The 16,272-nt window shown below is 48.1% G+C and overlaps 1 protein-coding gene across 1 annotated transcript in view; it reads left to right on the top strand.

The window, feature by feature from the left end:
- Positions 1–16,272, top strand: part of GALNT14 (polypeptide N-acetylgalactosaminyltransferase 14) — a 460,225-nt gene that overhangs the window by 182,176 nt on the left and 261,777 nt on the right. The window lies entirely within an intron of this gene.

Raw genomic sequence — 16,272 nt, 5'->3', positions numbered from 1 at the left:
ACCTAAGAAACGTTGATCTCGCACATATTAAACAAGTGCTGATGCCTGGTGTAAGAAACATGGCTTAAAAAGATAAAGACACAGCATACACTCCATCAGCAGAATAGTGAGCGCAGCTCTGGAGTATAATACAGGATGTAACTCAGGATCAGTAATGTAATGTATGTACACAGTGACTGCACCAGCAGAATAGTGAGTGCAGCTCTGGGGTATAATACAGGATGTAACTCAGGATCAGTAATGTAATGTATGTACACAGTGACTGCACCAGCAGAATAGTGAGTGCAGCTCTGGAGTATAATACAGGATGTAACTCAGGATCAGTAATGTAATGTATGTACACAGTGACTGCATCAGCAGAATAGTGAGCGCAGCTCTGGAGTATAATACAGGATGTAACTCAGGATCAGTAATGTAATGTATGTACACAGTGACTGCACCAGCAGAATAGTGAGTGCAGCTCTGGAGTATAATACAGGATGTAACTCAGGATCAGTAATGTAATGTATGTACACAGTGACTGCACCAGCAGAATAGTGAGTGCAGCTCTGGGGTATAATACAGGAGGTAACTCAGGATCAGTAATGTAATGTATGTACACAGTGACTGCACCAGCAGAATAGTGAGTGCAGCTCTGGGGTATAATACAGGAGGTAACTCAGGATCAGTAATGTAATGTATGTACACAGTGACTGCACCAGCAGAATAGTGAGTGCAGCTCTGGGGTATAATACAGGATGTAACTCAGGATCAGTAATGTATGTACACAGTGACTGCACCAGCAGAATAGTGAGTGCAGCTCTGGGGTATAATACAGGATGTAACTCAGGATCAGTAATGTATGTACTGTACATAGGTAGATGTGTTGTTAATTTTATTTGATCACCCTCTCCTTGGTTTTCTGTTATATGACTGTATTATATATAAAGTCTATTTGCTTTACATATTTCGTCTATTACGTGGATTAAATAATCTCTCAGTGGAGGACCCGGCTGTCCTGGGGGCACCATGTAATACTTTCCTTACCCTGCGAGGGCGCTGCTGGGGAAATAAACACTTTTCGTCACTGCATGATCACTGGTCCCAACATCTGGACATTCCCTTTAATCCTTTTTTCCTGTGTATTTTGGTAGTGGGCAGCGGTGGTCATATATTTCATTGGAGGGAAGGACACGCATAATTTTATGTATTTACGAACACCAAGGTGTCTCTCTAATGAATGGTGACTTATTTTATTACACCCGTCCCCAATCTGGTAGATGAAGTCCTAAACATGTCACTGGATGGGAAGCCGTCTTGGCTGATAATTAAGCAGCGGGGACCTTCTCCTCCCGGTGAGGCGTCTGCTCGCTGATTGATCTCCCGGATTTTATCAGCGGCCTGGCAGCCAGGGAATGAATTACCACCGGCAATATCTCGCCGAGCCGAGCACATGTGCGTCCCGGGCGCAGGTGCACCACAACCGAGCACGGATAAGCAGGCGGCTGTCATGTTTGGTTATGGTGGCGGCAATAAAGGGAACGCAATGATTAGTATATCAGAATGTTTATCACAAGCCTTACCGACACGGCGGGATTCCACGGCCACAAGCAAATGAGCGTTTTCTTCACTGTAATTAAATATTGGTAATTGGAAACTGCTCTCCAGACGGATCCAGATTTTATACAGTGGGATCGGCCCCTGGCGAGAGCGCGGCAGCCGCGGAGCCCCTCAAGGTCAGAAAGGGCTGAAAGGAAAGGGTTAAATCAGTGTAACTACAGGGCGGGCAACCAGTACCGACCCCCTGAATCTTGTGTGGTCTGTACAGGGTGACACTTTTGGGTTCTCATTCATCAGAAATGTCTTTCATTTTATTATAGCAACCGATGAGAACTCAGTTTTCATTCTACCATAGCAACCAGAGCTTGTCTTTCATTCTACCATAGCAACCAGAGCTTGGCTTTAATTCTACCATAGCAACCAGAGCTTGGCTTTCATTTTACCATAGTAACCAGACCTTGGCTTTCATTCTACCATAGCAACCAGAGCTTGTCTTTCATTCTACCATAGCAACCAGAGCTTGGCTTTAATTCTACCATAGCAACCAGAGCTTGTCTTTCATTCTACCATAGCAACCAGAGCTTGGCTTTAATTCTACCATAGCAACCAGAGCTTGGCTTTAATTCTACCATAGCAACCAGAGCTTGTCTTTCATTCTACCATAGCGCCTAGAGCTTGGCTTTCATTCTACCATAGCAACCAGAGCTTGGCTTTCATTTTACCATAGCAACCAGACCTTGTCTTTCATTCTACCATAGCAACCAGAGCTTGGCTTTCATTCTACCATAGCAACCAGAGCTTGGCTTTCATTTTACCATAGCAAGCAGAGCTTGGCTTTCATTTTACCATATAACCAGAGCTTGGCTTTCATTTTACCATAGCAACTAATCACGGCTCAGCTTACATTATACCTCAGTTGTGTAAGAAATGACTGTGGCCTGTGTTTTTTCTGCTGGGGGCAGTCGTGATGTGTGTGACTGCACAACATGGCGTATATGATAGTGTAGGTGATGTGCACCTTGGATCAGTTATAGACACACACAACTGTTCTCCAGTAATATTCCGTGCATCAGTTATGTGTGGAAGCGACATGGCCGATGCCATAAATCATAGTGACAAAGTTTTAGGATGCACGGTCTGGTGCAAATGTCCAGGAGAGGATTATGAGAAGCCCCAGGAAGTCACAGCAGAAATGACCCCAGTAAATGCAGAACTACATGGTGTCATGTACTGAGATCACCTGACGCCACCAAGCAGTGCGGGGGTTAAAGAGGAGGGCAAACGCAAGCAAGAGGCGGATTGTGATTGGCTGCTGGATGTGATGGTGGACGCCATGTGGACCGGTTACATCATGTGATGATTCGTGGCCCCTATATAAGCGGGTGTGACTTCATACAACACAAGCTGCACCAACAGCCCCGACATTCAGTGCCGGCGGTGGGTGCACGGGTTGTGAGTCCATTGTCAGCCCCGACATTCAGTGCCGGCGGTGGGTGCTTGGGTTGTGAGTCCATTGTCAGCCCCGACATTCAGTGCCGACGGTGGGTGCTTGGGTTGTGAGTCCATTGTCAGCCCCGACATTCAGTGCCGGCGGTGGGTGCGCGGGTTGTGAGTCCAGTGTCAGCCCCGACATTCAGTGCCGACGGTGGGTGCTTGGGTTGTGAGTCTAGTGTCAGCCCCGACATTCAGTGCCGGCGGTGGGTGCACGGGTTGTGAGTCCAGTGTCAGCCCGACATTCATTGCCGGTGGTGGTGGGTGCACGGGTTATGAGTCCAGTGTCAGCCCCGACAGTCAGTGCAGGTGGTGGGTGCACGGGTTGTGAGTCCAGTGTCAGCCCGACATTCATTGCCGGCGGTGGTGGGTGCACGGGTTATGAGTCCAGTGTCAGCCCCGATATTCAGTGCAGGTGGTGGGTGCACGGGTTGTGAGTCCAGTGTCAGCCCGACATTCAGTGCCGGTGGTGGGTGCACGGGTTGTGAGTCCAGTGTCAGCCCGACATTCAGTGCCGGCGGTGGGTGCACGGGTTGTGAGTCAAGTGTCAGCCCGACATTCAGTGGCGGTGGTGGGTGCACGGGTTGTGAGTCCAGTGTCAGCCCCGACATTCAGTGCCGGCGGTGGGTGCACGGGTTGTGAGTCCAGTGTCAGCCCGACATTCAGTGCCGGTGGTGGGTGCGCGGGTTGTGGGTTCAGTGTCAGCCCCGACATTCAGTGCCAGCGGTCGGAGCGCCGGTTTTGGGTCCAGTGTCAACCCCGACATTCAGTGCCGGTTGTAGGTGCGTGGGTTGTGAGTCCAGTGTCAGCCCCGACATTCAGTGCCGGCGGTGGGTGCGTGGGTTGTGAGTCCAGTGTCAGCCCCGACATTCAGTGCCGGCGGTGGGTGCGTGGGTTGTGGGTCTAGTGTCAGCCCCGACATTCAATGCCGTCTGTGGGTGCGTGGGTTGTTGGTCCAGTGTCAGCCCTGACATTCAGTGCTGGTGGTGGGTGCGCGGGTTGTGGGTCCAGTGTCAGCCCCGACGTTCAGTGCCGGCGGTGGGTGCGCGGGTTGTGAGTCCAGTGTCAGCCCAACATTCAGTGCCGGTGGTGGGTGTGCAGGTTGTGGGTCCAGTGTCAGCCCCGACATTCAGTGCTGGCGGTGGGTGCGTGGGTTCTGAGTCGAGTCCAGTGTCAGCCCCGACATTCAGTGCCGGCGGTGGGTGCGTGGGTTGTGAGTCCAGTGTCAGCCCAGACATTCAGTGCCGGTGGTGGGTGCGCGGGTTATGAGTCCAGTGTCAGCCCCGACATTAAATGCCGGCGATGGCTGCGCTGGTTTTGGGTCCAGTGTCAGTGCCGGCGGTGGGGGCGCGGGTTATGAGTCCAGTGTCAGCCCCGACATTCAATGCTGGCGGTGGGTGCGTGGGTTGTTGGTCCAGTGTCAGCCCCGACATTCAGTGCTGACGGTGGGTGCGCGGATTGTGGGTCCAGTGTCAGCTCCGATATTCAGTGCCAGCGGTGGGTGCGTGGGTTGTTGGTCCAGTGTCAGCCCCGACTTTCAGTGCTGGCGGTGGGTGCACGGATTGTGGGTCCAGTGTCAGCCCCGACATTCAGTGCCGGCGGTGGGTGCGCGGGTTGTGGGTCCAGTGTCAGCCCCGACATTCAGTGCTGGCGGTGGGTGCGTGGGTTCTGAGTCGAGTCCAGTGTCAGCCCCAACATTCAGTGCCGGCGGTGGGTGCGTGGTTGTGGGTCCAGTGTCAGCCCCGACATTCAGTGCCGGCGGTGGGTGCGCGGGTTATGAGTCCAGTGTCAGCTCTGACATTCAATGCCGGCAGTGGGTGCGCGGGTTGTGAGTCCAGTGTCAGCTCCGACATTCAGTGCCGGCGGTGGGTGCGTGGGTTGTTGGTCCAGTGTCAGCCCCGACATTCATTGCCGGCGGTGGGTGCGCGGGTTATGGGTCCAGTGTCAGCCCCGACATTCTGTGCCGGCGGTGATGGCGCGGGTTGTGAGTCCAGTGTCAGCCCGACATTCACTGCCGGCGGTGGGTGTGCAGGTTGTGGGTCCAGTGTCAGCCCCGACATTCAGTGCTGGCGGTGGGTGCGTGGGTTCTGAGTCGAGTCCAGTGTCAGCCCCAACATTCAGTGCCGGCGGTGGGTGCGTGGTTGTGGGTCCAGTGTCAGCCCCGACATTCAGTGCCGGCGGTGGGTGCGCGGGTTATGAGTCCAGTGTCAGCCCTGACAGTCAATGCCGGCAGTGGGTGCGCGGGTTGTGAGTCCAGTGTCAGCTCCGACATTCAGTGCCGGCGGTGGGTGCGCGGGTTATGAGTCCAGTGTCAGCCCTGACAGTCAATGCCGGCAGTGGGTGCGCGGGTTGTGAGTCCAGTGTCAGCTCCGACATTCAGTGCCGGCGGTGGGTGCGTGGGTTGTTGGTCCAGTGTCAGCCCCGACATTCATTGCCGGCGGTGGGTGCGCGGGTTGTGGGTCCAGTGTCAGCCCCGACATTCTGTGCCGGCGGTGGTTGCGCGGGTTGTGAGTCCAGTGTCAGCCCGACATTCACTGCCGGCGGTGGGTGTGCAGGTTGTGGGTCCAGTGTCAGCCCCGACATTCAGTGCTGGCGGTGGGTGCGTGGGTTCTGAGTCGAGTCCAGTGTCAGCCCCAACATTCAGTGCCGGCGGTGGGTGCGTGGTTGTGGGTCCAGTGTCAGCCCCGACATTCAGTGCCGGTGGTGGGTGCGCGGGTTGTGGGTCCAGTGTCAGCCCCGACATTCAGTGCCGGCGGTGGGTGCGTGGGTTGTGGGTCCAGTGTCAGCCCCAACATCCAGTACCGGCAGTGGGTGCTCGGGTGGTGGGTCCAGTGTCAGCCCCAATATTCAGTGCCAGCGGTGGGTGCGCTGGTTGTGTGTCCAGTGTCAGCCCCGACATTCAGTGCCGGCGGTGGGTGTACGGGTTGTGGGTCCAGTGTCAGCCCCAACATTCAGTGCCGGCGGTGGGTGCGCGGGTTGTGGGTCCAGTGTCAGCCCTGAGATTCAGTGCAGGCGGTGGGTGTGCGGGTTGTGGGTTCAGTGTCAGCCCCGACATTCAGTGCCGGCGGTGGGTGCGCGGGTTGTAGGTCCAGTGTCAGCCCTGACATTCAGTGCCGGCGGTGGGTGTGCGGGTTGTGGGTCCAGTGTCAGCCCCGACATTCAGTGCCGGCGGTGGGTGCGCGGGTTGTAGGTCCAGTGTCAGCCCTGACATTCAGTGCAGGCGGTGGGTGTGCTGGTTGTGAGTCCAGTGTCAGCCCTGACATTCAATGCCGGCGGTGGGTGCACTTGTTGTGAGTCCAGTGTCAGCCCCGACATTCAGTGCCGGCGGTGGGTGTGCGGGTTGTGGGTCCAGTGTTCCTACACGACAACGTGAGAAGCCTTTGCCGCGGGATATGTTGGGAGTTGTAGTGTAAAGATCTTCGCAGTAGATAATAGCACCAGGAGTTTGTGTCTCAGTTTTGGGAACTTTTCCTTCTTCAGAACTTTCTTTTTGCTGCAGTGCTCTTATGTGTTATTATGTCCTCGTTTATCTTGTCTTGTAAAGAGCAACTTATTGAATTTTTCTGCCGGCACCCGGAGATTGCTTCATCTCTTGTCACCGCTTTAAACTACTTTTCTCATCAGATATTTTCTTACATTATTGTTTTTTTTTTGTTTTTCTGCATTCTCTTATCTCCCCTCTTATCTGTTTTTCTTAGATTATTTTTTTATTATTTTTTTTTAGTTTGAGAGAACTGTTCAGGTAGTGAAATGTAACGCAATTATTCATACAGTCTATCTACAGTATGTGATGCACAAGTTTTATTGTCATTTTGTTAAGATAATTGGTATCTCCCTCAAAAATAATATTTTATTTTTGTATTATATTATGTGTTTTATTATATACTGTAATTTCTATTAATTTCACTTTTTTATTATTACCAGCCACTCCCCACTTCTACTTGTAACATAGCTGATAGTTGGAACCTAAGTAGGTGGTTCTCTACTAGACAACCCCAGCTTAATTTAGAACCCAGAATTAATTAAAACCAGAGTATATTCATCTCCTATAGTGGCGCCGTTCCTGCAATGTGGTGACATTGTTGTGTCACATGCCAACTCGCAGCCAATGAGCTGTCGTGTGTCAGCTGCCGCCAGGCTTGGACTGGAACACAGGAGGACCGGTGAATTCCCGGGTAGGCCTCCACGACAAACAACAACTAATCATTCATGTATCCTAATACCCAGTTTATTATATAGAAGAAAGGTAAATTGTGAATGAGGATAATGTAATATTTGCATGTAGCTGAACCAATGAAACTCCAGAGCCAGTGTTACTGGTGGGCCCTTGGCAGTCCAGCGGACGTCCGCCGTGGTGGAATAAAGAGCTGCTGACGAGCAGACGCTTATCAACTGCAGCTGGCACTTGACTCAATGTCATGAAATAGTTGGAAGGACGTCATTGCAGGAGGTGAATATACACTGATTTTATTTTAATCGGGGTCCTGAAATTGTAATTAAGCAGGGGTTATCTAGTAGTGGACAACAATCCTTTAGCACTCATTGTTGTTGACGCACCCACAAGGGTAACGTCCAGCATTGGAAAAATCTTTCATCCTGGCAATAAATATTTGAGAAGCTACAATCAATAGCAATCACAGCATCAGCAAAAGGGAGGGCTTTGATCTGTCAACTTACCATTAGCCGCGGCCCTGCAATTGTAGGACTGGGTGGTTTTAAAGAGACAGTTCTGGGACTAACTGAATCTGTTGGGGCAGTCGAGAAATAATATCTGAAATCTTTCTTTCTTTTCAAGTTTAACTGAGGTGAAAGATAAATTGTAAAAATACGAAAATTACAAAAGAAAAAAAAATAACTAAAATAAAATTAAAGGACATAAATCATAAAAAAACAGATACACATTTGGGTTACTCTTAATTGTTGTAGTCCTTAAAAAAATAAATACCGGTACTAGTATTTAATAATAATTATACTTTATTATACTTATATTATACAGATATAAAAAAAATCACAACATAAAAAGGAGAAAGCTAAAAAGCAAGAAATACAATAATGGGGGACATTATACCAGGATGAGGGACATTCTACCAGGATGGGGGACATTATACCAGGATGGGGGACATTATGCCAGGATGGGGGACATTATACCAGGATGGGGGACATTATATCAGAATGAGGGACATTATACCAGAATGGGGGACATTATACCAGAATGGGGGAGATTACACCAGAGTGGGGGACATTATACCAGAGTGGGAGACATTATACCAGAGTGGGAGACATTATACAATAATGAGGACATTATACCAGAATGGGGGAGATTACACCAGAGTGGGGGACATTATACCAGGATGGGGGATATTACACCAGAGTGGGAGACATTATACAATAATGAGGACATTATACCAGAATGGGAGACATTATACCAGGATGGGGGACATTATACCAGGATGGGGGACATTATACCAGGATGGGGGACATTATACCAGGATGGGGGACATTATACCAGAGTGGGAGACATTATACAATAATGAGGACATTACACCAGAATGGGGGACATTATACCAGAATGAGGACATTATACCAGAATGGGGGACATTATACCAGAATGAGGACATTATACAGGGTGGGGGATATATTAGTAAGGGGCCCAGGATGGGGCATTATTGTTGGAAGAAGTTCAGGATGGGGGTAGGTTATTACAAGAAGGAGCTAGAACGGCAGACATTATTACATGGCGGACGAACATGCATGTCTTTATAGGACCTAGACCTCTACAACAGCCCATTCATCTGACCAACATGCAGGTGGGGGCCCAGGTCCACATTTTGCTTTGGGGCCCATCGGACTCTAGTTTCGCCACTGCAGTTGAGTGTCCAGTGTCTAAATATTGCATCAGTATAAAATAACAGAGAACACTGGTGAAATATATTTTATTGAAGGAAAGTTTTGTAGAGCTTAACTTTTCTTTAAGGTTGATCGTGTCGGAGATTTTTAATTTGGGGAGGAATAAGTCCACATACCTGTGTGCAATTAAGAGGAACAGTTTTAGGGCTCATACTCGTCATCAGCATCAATAAAACTAGTCCAATGTTGTTCCTGAAACGTCAGACGTGTGTCATGCGAGTACAATTCGATTTTTCTGTCCTAGAATCCGTATGACATCCTTATGCAATGTGATTTTAACACACTTACAGTTCTAGAAGCTGCAGGCGGACACATAGCAGAGGTCCAGGAAGAGTGCAGACAGGTAGCAGAGGTAATGGAAGCCACAGGCAGCCAGGAGACGTTCTGGAGACCACAGACATACAGCAGATAAAAAAGACTTTTCATAAACAGGACTGCATACACACGAGCTTCTAAGATGGCTGATAAACAGTAAATGAGAGAGACGGGAGGGGTTGCTGACATCAGAGACAAAGAAACTTCTAAAGAGAGCCAACATTTTTTGCAGAGCAACGAAGCAGCACAATAAAACAGCACAATGATAGTGCAATACTGTCTGTATGATTCCTGCATCATGGGACATAACACCGACTTATAATTTCAGACTATAAGTGGCAGTAAGTTGCTGCCCATCACAGTGATCCACCATTGCTATTCTTCGTTTCACCTTTCCATCCCAGATCTCATTCAGAACTGCCATCTTGCCGATCTTGTGCTTCTACCCGGGAGTCAAATTGAAAAGGCCGAGCTGCAGTCATAAGTACGAGAAGTGACGATGCAGCAACCTGAGGCTCTCATGAAAGAAAACAATGGTTTCAGACTACCATAGACTCCGGCAGACACTGCTGAAGTGTAGAGCTGTGCTGTAAAGAAGCCGCCAGCACTTTGGGTAATAAATAGAGCGTCGGTGCTACCACATTAGCTTTAAATAGTTGTAACCTTGGGGAGGCGTGCATAATAAATTACTATATAGCAATCTCCCCGTTAGAATAGGAATATGGCCTTATGAGACTCGCTGAAATAGATCTCTAGAAATACAGCGGCGTGGACGGCTCCCTCACGACTACATATATATCAGCTATTAATATTTAATAATAAAGGAGCAGCCTCGGAGATTCCTCCATAAATCAGTCTCCAAGCTGGATGGATTTATGGCCCGAGCGATGATGTAACATGAATAATTCACAGTGTGCTTGTGCCAGCAGAATCCTATATGTGTCCCGGCAGACGAGGATGCTGCATCGAGTTTACACACAGTTATCAGCACCATTGTTATGCATTTCGGGCAAGGCTGGATAATGGGGATCACTATGATGTGGACAGCAAGGTGCATCCTACAGTTCAGGGGGCAGAATCTGACATTACTAAAGTGCTTGTTACATTATGGACTTTAATCTTATTAATTCTTCTGTTAAAATCAGAGGTTCAGGGTGTTCATCTGACTTTCTTCCATGCGTTACACTGCTGCTCTACGCCACGAGGATACAGCTTTGATCAGTGACCAGCTGAGGCGTCTGAGGGAGTCTTAAACCTGCTTGTGGTCTCTTTCCTCATGCTTTATACTGCAGCTTCCCTCCATTAGGACACCTCTTCTATAAGTACGGTAACTCTTGCATAACTGCATTGGGCCTTACCAGCAGGGCCCAACAGGAAGCTGTTTTGATCTTGGAGGAGCCAGAGAAGGAGAGTTCTGGGCATTCTACAGGGACTTTTCTTGCCTCTGTTCTTTTTAGGTCTACCATGTTCTCACTGTGTCCCCAAGTTGAAATCTATTGTAAACTGGTGTTTGAGGATTGTAAATTCATCTCCATTCGAAGGGTGGATGATAACCTTACGAGAGAGCAAAGGAAGGCACTAAGATCATTGGAGAATGTTGTGTTTAAACCGGCAGATGATGGGAGGAATGTGGTCATTGCGATATACGAGAAATAGGCTTTTAGGCAACTCAGGGTTAGGGAGGCATATACGGCCTTTTCTTTTAATCCGCAATCTAGTTTTGCATACAGATATAGATACAGATTTAATCCAGGGAATTATCCCTAAAAAAGTATTTGAGGGTCTGCTTGTAAAAAAATCTATTCACCCCTACGTTGTACCTACTCCCCAAGGTTCATAAGAACCCATTAAACCCACCATGGCATCTGATTGTCTGTGGCATTGGAGGGCTGTGGGACCCAGTATGTAAACTTATTAAACACTACTTGCATCTATTGGTCGAAACTCTACCCTCCTTTGTCATGAACTCTATGGACGTCTTGAGGAGATTGGATGGTCTCTCATTGGAATCTGATATGCTGTTGATTACGACAAACATTGAGTCCCTTTATACGCTTATTCAAATTCGCATGGAATAGAGGCATTTGAGTTCTTTCTGAATATGAGCAACTTGGATGGCCCATTATGCACTCTGATTCTGGCAATCCTATGATTCATGCTGATCCATAATTACTTTACCTTCAAAAATAGGTTATTTTTACAAAAATGTGGTACTGCGATGGGCACGGTGTGTGCTCCAGCGTACGCTAATCTCTTCCTCGGATACTGGGAGAGGGGAGGTTTGTAGACTCCGCCTCTCATGCGCAGTGCTGGTATCGTTATATTGATGACCTGTTCATCATTTTGGTGGGGCATTGACAATGATCTTCAAGATTTTATGGCTCAGTTGAATCATAAACAATACAACATCAAAGTTACTTATAAGTTCCATAACTTGACATCCAAATCTTGGCCCAAGCTGACGATTGAATTCAGACTGACATTTTCCATAAGGAAACGTCAGTGAATACCCTACTCCATGCCTCTCCAGCACACACACCCTCTACCATACAGGCTGTCCCGATTGGATAATTCATGAGGATGAGACGTGTTTGCTCTACCAACAAATTTTTTGAAAAACAGGCAGGGGATCTTCGTGACCACTTTAATGTGCATGGATACAGTAATAGGAGCATTAGAAGAGGATATAATTGGGCTAAGAATACTACATATAACTAACTACTCTTTAATCCTAAGAAGAGAATGGACAACTTCCCTCCAGTCAGGTTTATTTCCATGTATAATAATCAATGGGAGATTATTCGGAAGATCTTATGTAAACACTGGCCAATTCGTAAAACAGAACCCATTATTGACAAGTTACTCCCAGAGCGGCCTTTATCCACAGCCAGAAGGAGTAAGAATAGAAAAGATTTATTGGTGAAAAGCCAGTATGTCGCCAAACCATCTTTTCCCTTCTCTACAGAAGTAACGGGTAAACAGAGATGAGGGTGTTACTCGACGTGTTTGATCTGGCGAATGTTCAGGGGAGATGAAGACTAGAAAAATATATATACAGGGGTCCACTATATCAGCCGTTAGGGCTAAAAAGACTTTATTCCCCATAATTAAGATGTGGAAATGCCCATTTCTTTAGCCCTAACGGCTGATATATTGGACCCCTATATTTTTTTTTCTGGTCCTCATCTTCCCTGAAAATTCGCCACATGAAAGTTGTTGGGAGTGTTGGTGAGATCGTTCCCATTTATATGTTATCTGCTAACCTATAGTTTTTAAGCTATATCTTATTGTGTATGAGGACACAGTTTTCGTATGTCATTGTATCTTTAAATGTTTATTAATTGGTTTTTGAGCCTGAGGGTCTCTTTTAAATTATTATTAAAGGTTATATTTCAATTCCTTGACCGCGACACTGCAAAAACACTAGTGCATGCCCTTATCATCTCCCGCCTCGACTACTGCAACCTCCTACTCTCTGGACTCCCCTCTAGCACTCTGGCACCACTCCAATCCATCCTATACTCTGCTGCCCGACTAATCTACCTGTCTCCCCGCTATTCCTCAGCCTCTCCCCTATGTCAAGCTTTTCACTGGCTTTCTATCGCCCAGAGACTCCAGTTCAAAACCCTCACAATGACCTACAAAGCCATCCACAACCTGTCTCCTCCATACATCTGTGACATGGCCTCCCGGTACCTATCTACACGCAACCTCCGATCCTCTCATGATCTCCTTTTCTACTCCCCTCTCATCTCTTCTTCCCACAACCGCATCCAAGACTTCTCCCGTGCTTCCCCCATGCTCTGGAACTCTCTACCCCAACACATCAGACTCTCGCCTACCATAGAAACCTTCAAAAAGAACCTGAAGACTCACATCTTCCGACAAGCCTACAGCCTGCAGTGATCCTGAACCTACTGAACTGCCGCACAACCTGCCCTACCCTCCTAGTGTTTCATCACCCATACCCTGCAGACTGTGAGCCCTCGCGGGCAGGGTCCTCCCTCCTTATGTACCCGCGTGCCTTGTTTTTTGCTCATGTTTAATGTATTTGTCTATATTTGCCCCGTATTTCACATGTAAAGCGCCATGGAATAAATGGCGCTATAAAAATGTATAATAATAATAAATAATTTGTATACCTTCTACCTTGCTGATCCAATCCATCTTTGATTGTTAGTTCTATACATAACAACTTTATACAATTTAGCAAAATGGTGAGAAAAGCAAATCGAAAAATAATTTTGTAATCTGGAGAATCCATTTTTTTTTGTTGAATCCATCTTGAAAAACTTCACTCATCTCTTGTTGTAGGGTCTTTACTAGTTCAGGGGTCCTATCAATCATAGCAATTGTATCAATAATGGCATTCTCGTAGAGAACATAGCGTCATGTGAATAACATCTGCAAATTGCTACAATGTAGAAACCAAACCGTAAGGGCCTGTGCACACGTTCAGTGTTTGGTGCAGACATTTCTGCATCTCCTGGCAGGAAAAATGCAGCAAAAAAAGTGTTTTTGATGCATTTTTACTTGTGTTTTTAGTGCAGATTTTTTCCGTACTCAGTATTAGTATGTGGGAATTCTGCAACAAAAATGCTGAAAGGTGTAAATCTGCACCAGATCTGCAGGTCACAAATAAGCAACGTCTGCTTGAGACTTCAGGATTTTCATTCACTGCTGGTATCGAGAAACCCTTCAGGTTGTGTAACAAATCTGCACAGAAACAAAAAGACGACAAATCTGCAACGTGTGCGCAGGAACTTAGGCTGTGTGCACACATTGTGTTTTTTTTTCAATGCAGATTTGTCACAAAACCTGAAGGGATTCCTTTTTTCCAGCAAAGTGGATGAGATTCCTGGAGTCTCTTGCTTATTTGTGACCTGCAGATTCGGTACAGATTTACACCTGCAGCATTCATGTAATGAATTAGGAAAATCTGCACCAAAAACACAAGTAAAAACTCTGTAAAAACAGAAGTTTTATGCTGCTGCGTTTTTCCTGCCAATAGATGCAGAACTTTCTGCAGCAAATACATAGCAGTCGCTCATCCCCTAACACTTACTACAAGCCGTACAATCCACAGGTAGCATTGAGCGCCGGCAAACCCTGGGTGGAAGCTATTTTTTTTTACTGTAATTTTCCATTAAAAGTATTTGGTGTCATAAAAGTGACTTTCTGGACAAGCAGGAAAAATACTTGGAATATTTTAGTGTTAACACTATGGTTATAACTCCACAGGGGCAGAGGTGGGAAGATCTCTGCAGACCCAGGTTATAACTCCACAGGGGCAGAGGTGGGAAGATCTCTGCAGACCCAGGTTATAACTCCACAGGGGCAGAGGTGGGAAGATCTCTGCAGACCCAGGTTATAACTCCACAGGGGCAGAGGTGGGAAGATCTCTGCAGACCCAGGTTATAACTCCACAGGGGCAGAGGTGGGAAGATCTCTGCAGACCCAGGTTATAACTCCACAGGGGCAGAGGTGGGAAGATCTCTGCAGTCCCAGGTTATAACTCCACAGGGGCAGAGGTGGGAAGATCTCTGCAGACCCTGGTTATAACTCCACAGGGGCAAAGGTGGGAAGATCTCTGCAGACCCAGGTTATAACTCGACAGGGGCAGAGGTGGGAAGATCTCTGCAGACCCTGGTTATAACTCGACAGGGGCAGAGGTGGGAAGATCTCTGCAGACCCTGGTTATAACTCCACAGGGGCAGAGGTGGGAAGATCTCTGCAGACCCTGGTTATAACTCCACAGGGGCAGAGGTGGGAAGATCTCTGCAGACCCTGGTTATAACTCCACAGGGGCAGAGGTGGGAAGATCTCTGCAGACCCTGGTTATAACTCCACAGGGGCAGAGGTGGGAAGATCTCTGCAGACCCTGGTTATAACTCCACAGGGGCAGAGGTGGGAAGATCTCTGCAGACCCAGGTTATAACTCGACAGGGGCAGAGGTGGGAAGATCTCTGCAGACCCTGGTTATAACTCGACAGGGGCAGAGGTGGGAAGATCTCTGCAGACCCTGGTTATAACTCCACAGGGGCAGAGGTGGGAAGATCTCTGCAGACCCAGGTTATAACTCCACAGGGGCAGAGGTGGGAAGATCTCTGCAGTCCCAGGTTATAACTCCACAGGGGCAGAGGTGGGAAGATCTCTGCAGACCCAGGTTATAACTCCACAGGGGCAGAGGTGGGAAGATCTCTGCAGACCCAGGTTATAACTCCACAGGGGCAGAGGTGGGAAGATCTCTGCAGACCCAGGTTATAACTCCACAGGGGCAGAGGTGGGAAGATCTCTGCAGACCCTGGTTATAACTCCACAGGGGCAAAGGTGGGAAGATCTCTGCAGACCCAGGTTATAACTCGACAGGGGCAGAGGTGGGAAGATCTCTGCAGACCCTGGTTATAACTCGACAGGGGCAGAGGTGGGAAGATCTCTGCAGACCCTGGTTATAACTCCACAGGGGCAGAGGTGGGAAGATCTCTGCAGACCCTGGTTATAACTCCACAGGGGCAGAGGTGGGAAGATCTCTGCAGACCCAGGTTATAACTCGACAGGGGCAGAGGTGGGAAGATCTCTGCAGACCCTGGTTATAACTCGACAGGGGCAGAGGTGGGAAGATCTCTGCAGACCCTGGTTATAACTCCACAGGGGCAGAGGTGGGAAGATCTCTGCAGACCCTGGTTATAACTCCACAGGGGCAGAGGTGGGAAGATCTCTGCAGACCCAGGTTATAACTCGACAGGGGCAGAGGTGGGAAGATCTCTGCAGACCCTGGTTATAACGCCACAGGGGCAGAGGTGGGAAGATCTTTGGTGGAAAGAAAATTCACACTTATTCGGTCAGTATTTACATCAGTATTTGTAGCCAAAACCAGGAGATGAAAAATCAGAGGAAGGCCGGCGTCACACTAGCGAGTTTTACGGACGTATGAGAGGTGCAGAAAATACGGATTGCATACGGTACAATGATTCTCTATGTCCCAGCTCCTATCTGTCGTATTTTACTGATCTGTATTAT

The sequence above is a fragment of the Ranitomeya variabilis genome, chromosome 2 (genome assembly GCF_051348905.1).
Source record: "Ranitomeya variabilis isolate aRanVar5 chromosome 2, aRanVar5.hap1, whole genome shotgun sequence".
Taxonomy (NCBI): domain Eukaryota; kingdom Metazoa; phylum Chordata; class Amphibia; order Anura; family Dendrobatidae; genus Ranitomeya; species Ranitomeya variabilis.
Note: the sequence above shows the minus strand (reverse complement) of the source record. Positions and strands in the feature narration are given on the sequence as shown.